This window comes from Haliaeetus leucocephalus, unplaced genomic scaffold (genome assembly GCF_000737465.1).
Source record: "Haliaeetus leucocephalus isolate CR32 unplaced genomic scaffold, Haliaeetus_leucocephalus-4.0 Scaffold636, whole genome shotgun sequence".
Classification (NCBI taxonomy): Eukaryota; Metazoa; Chordata; class Aves; order Accipitriformes; family Accipitridae; genus Haliaeetus; species Haliaeetus leucocephalus.
In genome coordinates, this window is record NW_010973072.1 from 3,612,363 (window position 1) to 3,619,055 (window position 6,693).

Consider the following 6,693-nt stretch of genomic DNA (forward strand, 5'->3'; position numbering starts at 1 on the left):
CAGCCAGGCAGCTGGAGCTGACAATATCGGATTACAGCTACTAATCCAGAACTTGTCTGTCAAACCTCGTATTCTTTACTATTTTCATCGTGTTTAATTTTAAATATTTTATTAACACTTCATGACAAAAATCTCCTCTTGTGCAATCTTCCTGGTGAAAGAAGGTATTTCATTAAGCACTTGTGGAGTCAGTAGGACATCACCCTTGTTTTTCTTGAACTAGAAAACCAGGCATTCCAGAAGAGAAACTGCATACATTATCCACTGAGACCGAATGACTCTATTACCATCCCCAGTTTACTACATGTCCTGTTTGCTCAGGGCAAATTGTTAAGAAGATTTTAAAGAACTGACACTACAGGGATCCCTGAAGGGCAGGTATTAATTCCATACTTCTTATGGTATAGGAGTGTATTATCTCCTTCACAGAGGCGGAGAATTAAGCAGAGAAGCTAGAGGACCCATTTTGGGGAGCGCTGTGCATCCTACTCCCACACAAACTAAATGAAGTCTTCCCTGGCCAGGGTCCCAAGAGATTACTGGTATTCAAACAGCTATTGAATCCTCCAATCGCTGAGCTGCAGAACTGCAAATATTATATTTAGCACTTGAAACGCTTTAAACTTGAACAGTCAGTCCTTACAACATGGGAGTAGGTGGTTTGATTTATTTTTTTTTCTACTCAACTGATCAGAAGAGCGTGGGGAGAGATGTACTTTTTGAAATAAATAATTTGGTCAAGAACTGAAAGGACATTGCTATTGAAGCTGGAATCCGAGATCTGATGTCTCTCCTCCGTTCATATTGCTGCTTACCTCTATGCACAGCTGTGCACGATATGCCCACTTGTTCTTTTAAAGAAAAAGTTCAATTTCAGTTGTCCTTGAGCGAGCAAAATATTCAGCAGCTTCAGTGGGGGTTCTGATGAGCCTCAAAGGTTTGATCAGGGAGCTTGCTTTTCATGGCTTATTCAGCCATCTAATCCTCCTAAAAATGTTTCCTACAGAGCTCTGTAGGCACAACTGAAACAGACCCTCCTGCACTCCTGTTCATGTGCATCCAGTCCAGCTGTGAGTACTGTCAGTGAAGCTGAGATAGGCTCAGCTGTAGGACTGATGTGTGCTACTAGATAAAAGGAGGACATTTATTCTCATTTGCAACAATATCGGGTATAAAAAGGTTATGGGATCCCTGCTCTTCAGAGCTAACTCCAGCAGTACAAAATGAGTGTTCTCATGACTGTACCCAACAAGGCTATGTAGTAAACTAATGCTCTACCTATGCTCCTGTTTCTTGAGTTCAGGAGCGGTGGGTTATGTGACATTACCAGCTGTATGGAGGTAAGCTGAAAACTCAAAAATAAAGCTATTGGAATGGGACTTTCTGCCTGGAAACGAAAAACCATCTCTGAGCACATGGTTACCTTAAGAAACACTCTGGCAATCTGTGATTCCAAAAGACTCTGCAAAGAGTGATACAGCAAGCTACTTTTTCTTTTATAGTCTGTGATGCTCTAAAAAAAGAGGGGAGCTAAATGCTGAAATGATTCATAACTGCCTTCGGGAGCATGCAGGCAACCTACTGTAGACCTTTGGCATCCTGCTGCTCCTTCAGCTAATAAATGACAGTAAGTGGTCAAGCACCTGCCAGCTGCAGCAATTTCCATAGTGTCAAATATCCCAACATCACACCACAAGATCACATGGAGAACTTCTACTTTCATTTACACTCTTAAGGATTTTTAAAACTCTTGGCTTCCTGTCTCATGAAGGCACTGGAGCAAGTAATCTACTCTGCAAGCAAAGGAAACTCTACTTAGATGACCCCCACAACGTTTTTTCCCCCAATCTTTCATTTACTCCGTAGCCTTTTTGATTTATAGGCCAGACATGTATCTGGAGTAAGTGATTATGATGCTTTACACTTAGACTTTTACCTGCAGTAGTTGGAGATTATTGGATATTGTTTCTCCTGCAGCCTTGAATGTGGCTTTGGGATTGAATTTTGGGTAAAAACTTCCATATTGGGCCAACAGTTATACTAACCATAGCACAAGCTTCTGAACTGAATTCAGCTTTGAGATCGGTCTGTCTTATAACTGACAACAGAAATACCAGCACGTGCACAGACTAACAAGGTTGTGTTATTACAAGGAATAGTCATCTGCTCATTTATCGTATATCATGAAAATATGATGTGCACTTTTTTCTTCTTTTGTGTTTTAATTGCTAGTCCTTCACAGCAAAGATCATCTCTTTTGTTTGTATACAGCCCACAGCAACAGGACCTTGTTCGTGAATCTTAATTAATGTGCTATGTAGAAACTGTTTTTATTTTTGATGATGCAGATTTGAATCTCAAGGAAAAAAAAAGCTGTTTAGAGAAGTATTATAGACAAGCAGAGTTCTCCTTTTAGAGCATTTCTCAAAGCATGAAGAAAGATTAGGCTGTTCTGAAGTATGAGCAGGAGGACAACCGCATATTCACCATGTGCTTTATCCTGTTATGCAAGAAATACCATTTATTTCAGTGGAACCAAATAAGTAGTAAGGTACTACCCAGTAAAACTGACAACTATGTCTGCTGGTAGACAGTTTTTGGTAGAGTTTGAATTCACACGTAAATGATCTGTATCTCGGTGTAGTCATGCAGTCTTTCTTGCAAAAGGGGAGTCTTGTCTGGATTGTTTAATGATTTTGGTATCAGAGCTCTGACCTGATGTTTTGAGAATCTTGTTCCCACAGAGTCAAACTGCTTTCCTTCTCACACTGAGCACAGCTTTTGGGGCAAAAAGTCTCCGGATCTCTATTTTAGGCAAAAATAAATTGACCAAGCTTTAATCACATAGTTTCAAGTTGCTTTTATGTGACAGCATTTTGATCATGGTCTTAGAAGCGCTGCTACTAAAGTGCTCCCAGGAAATTGCAGGAAGGATGCAGACACTGTTGCAATATTAATTTTTTATTTAAGGTTATCAACATTTTAAAATTCAAAACACCATTCAGATAGCCTTTTTGCAGTGCTTATCTAGTTTTCGGTTTTGGAACATACCATTGCCTAGGAGCACATATTGGAAAATAAATCCTTTTATCCTATTTCTTTTCTTTTCTACTTCCCATGACTCCAAAACAGGAGAATATGAGGCTCTTGCGACCATAACGAACACTCACACACTGCTGCTGCTGTTGACCTCTGTCAATCAGTTTCTGTTTCACACTGATCAAGTGTTTCCACTAAGGGTGCTCTATCTTCAGGTTTTTCAGCGGGGAATAGCAGTAACAAGCCAATGTATATAAAAGCCCAACTGATCCCACCAGTAACAGGTTAAACTGTCTTGATTATGTGATATGCAACAGTCAGTGCACTGCTGTTCTCTGTAAACCAGACTTCTCACAGATACCTGCTGCTTGCTTGCTCAGGCATACAACTTCAGATTTACTTGGGCTGAAAACTTTTGCCTGAGAAACATTACAGTTGCCAGCTGAGTAATTTCCTTCCCTGCTGACCTGTTTTTTTGGAGAACAGCACACCTAGAGTCTGATCCACCGTTTTGTGAAGAGAGCGGTGAAGAGAAATGAAAATATTGTCACTCAGACCTGTTTTTTTCCCTTTGGTGAAATGAATACCTGCTCCCTTCGGTTCCTCCAATATCTTAAACTATCATGAAAGTTCTCTTGTACAAGTACCCACGCATTTGGTTGCAGCACTGTGAAAACATTTCCATGTCTATATTCAGCCATCTAAACATTCAGATATTTTAAAATGTCAGTGTTCGCTTTGAATAGATTGTATTATCAATAAACCCTTCTCTTCCCCCAGTTTCATATTTTCATATTTATAAAATGTTTTCCTTTACTTATCATTAAATTCAACTCCCAGTAAGAGTCAGCATAAGGGAATAAAACAAGTCTTCAGAGCCTTCTACAATTAGCATACCCTCATCATGCTCCCGTAATTATCTCCCCTGAGACTTCAGTTGGGATGCCACACTGCTCTCATCACTACAGTGTTCCCATGGGGGAAATTAAGAGGCAAAACACCAAGATTACTCAGATGCCACATTCACCATGCGTACACCATTGATCTCCCAGTCTTTTTACATTTGACTCTACCCAACAAAATGGTTACCAGCAACCAAAACCAGCACAGCTGTGTTTGTTCCAGGCCACCGATGGCAGGTCAAAATGGATTAGCGTGAAACTTGTTCTTTATTTACAAGGAAGAAAAATTCTTTAGTGACTCAGTATTGCTCAGAGGATACAGGCATTAAGCTTCTTAGGAGGCATCAGGGAGAAGAGTGTTTGGGTGTGTTCAGGGTTTTTTCTGCATGGTGCTTTTGTTCCTTTTTCTTCTCTTGTTTGCTGCCTCCTCCACAATTTACCCAAGAGAAGTCAATCAATATTGTCTTCATTCCCCATTTAATGCTACCTCTCTACCTGCAGGACTCCTTTGGTACATTATCCGTCTAGTCCCAGAAAATGCTTCACTCCTTTCCCAGATCCCTAATACCCTTTATATCTTCAGGTGGCATAAAGCAGCCTGTGGACCAAGTCAAAGTTCTTCAAACCTTTCTACCAAAAAATGACATAAGTTTTCTAATCTTAAAATTCAGCATCCCAGTTCTCAGCTGTGCTAAACCTCTCCACACTATTATCCCAGAGTCGCCAATGGCCACTTCAGAAAACTGTAAAAACAATTGACACAACAACTCCAATGTTAGCCCCCCCCACTTGGCATAACGCGTGTAGACGGGAAAACAGCCCTCTTAAAATCTCAGCAGTTTCTATCAGCTGTAGATATTTCTGAGAACTGTGTGTAGCCAAGTTTCTCTCAATTAAACCAGGAAATTTGGGTGCTATGCCTTTTTACCCAGGATTACCTAGTGATGCATTACAACTCCCTGCTTGATTTATACTGAATGAGCATCTGTCACAGCCAAATTTCAGGCCTGTATGCTTGATAAATCATGACTAACACTACATTGTATTGCAGTAACCAACTGTTTATTTCACAGTTGCCAACATTATGCAACTCTTTAGAAATATTCAGAAAAACAGATGTGTGGTACACAAAATCCAGGATAGCCATGTCCTCTCCTACATCAAGCTCCATGCAGTAACTTCTGATCTCAGATCTTACAGACAGCATCTGCAAAGCCCACTGAAGTTGATGGGAGCATTTCTGCTCACGTTTTGATGAGGGACATGGATGTAAGTTCCCTATTTTACTTGAAAACAATCCCATCATGCATTCCCATTTGATGCATTTCAATATTTAAAAAATTTAAGACTATTAGGAATGAACATTTCCAAGTTGTAGGTAGTTTATAAGAAATCCTATTCAATAGGAATATTGAATAATATCTCCTCTGTTTTTTGTTTTCCTTAAAACAGTTGCACAGGAGAAAAATCCATGTTCCATCACAGTATGTACTTACTGGCCTACCGATCAAGATATAATTTACAAAATTCATTTCCATTTATTGTCAAGATTTTTTTTTTATTTATTCCTTTCTTTTCTATGCTATTGTTGTACATTCATAAAAGCTTATACCTAGGACTAGTCCTAAACCTGCTGAAGTTCATAATTGTAAACAAGGCTTGGACAGAGCTTTACCTAGAACAGAAGAGAATAACCCTGCCTCTGTGTATGTGCACTAGTGTTATGAAATATATCTTAAAAAGCCAACACCACAACTTCAGTTTAAGAACATGTGCACAGAGGTACGGATACTCTCCCTCTTTCTACTCACATGGAGTACCATAGTGTAACGCACAAGCAGGAGGTCCCTAGTAGTTAGTCTCAGTGGTCTAGGAAATACAGTAGCCTGCAGCTTTAGTTTTCGGTTGTCCTTAGAGATAAAAAAACCCCAACAGTTCTAATTATTTCCTCATACCATCTCTTTCCCCACTACATATGATTTAGGCTTGAATTCCTGTGCGTTTTAGGAAGTTGTATGAAGATCCGCATTCAAAATGGGAACAAGTATGGACTGAATAAAATAGACTGTCAGAGGAAGAAACTGTCCTCAAATTTTTTGAGTGTTTCTAACACCCAGCGGGTCTGGGTGGGATTGGTACGCCAGTAGTTCATGTGCAATACCAGTTTAGTAATACGGAAGAGCTGATCTGAAACCCAGCTGCGCACATGCAGCAGTGGCACCGCAAGACTCAGGACAGTGGATCCAAAGCCAGCTGCAGGCACGTCCACCCTTTGCAGGAGAGCAACAAAAAGCAAGAGAGGAGAGTATTTTATAGAGGGTGGAGAGGGAAACTCAAGGTGCTCGCCTGCTGATCGGTACTCGCACCGGTTCATGGCTTGGCTCACGCGCTGGCTCGGGGGGACATTCGCTTTGATCGAAAGAGGCAGTGTGGCTGTAGTAGTTAGGATTCTGACAGCAACATTTTGAAGCGTTCGTGAGGTAAACGAGTGCTTTTAACACAGGTAAAGAAGCCACGACTTCCCTCCTCCCGTTTGTTGGAATTTTGCCTGGACCGGTGCAAATACGCTACGAGAAAGCGTAAATAACAGAAGCGTAAAAGCGGCAGAAAAGGGGCCGCAAGGGCTTGGATGCTCAGCGCAGGCCTCCCGGCCGACGCCGTGCCCTCCCAGGCGCTGGAGCCGGGCTCGGCCCCGCAACAGGGCTCGGCCCCGGCCCTCCGGCCCTGCGCGGCAGCCATTTTCCCCCGAGCC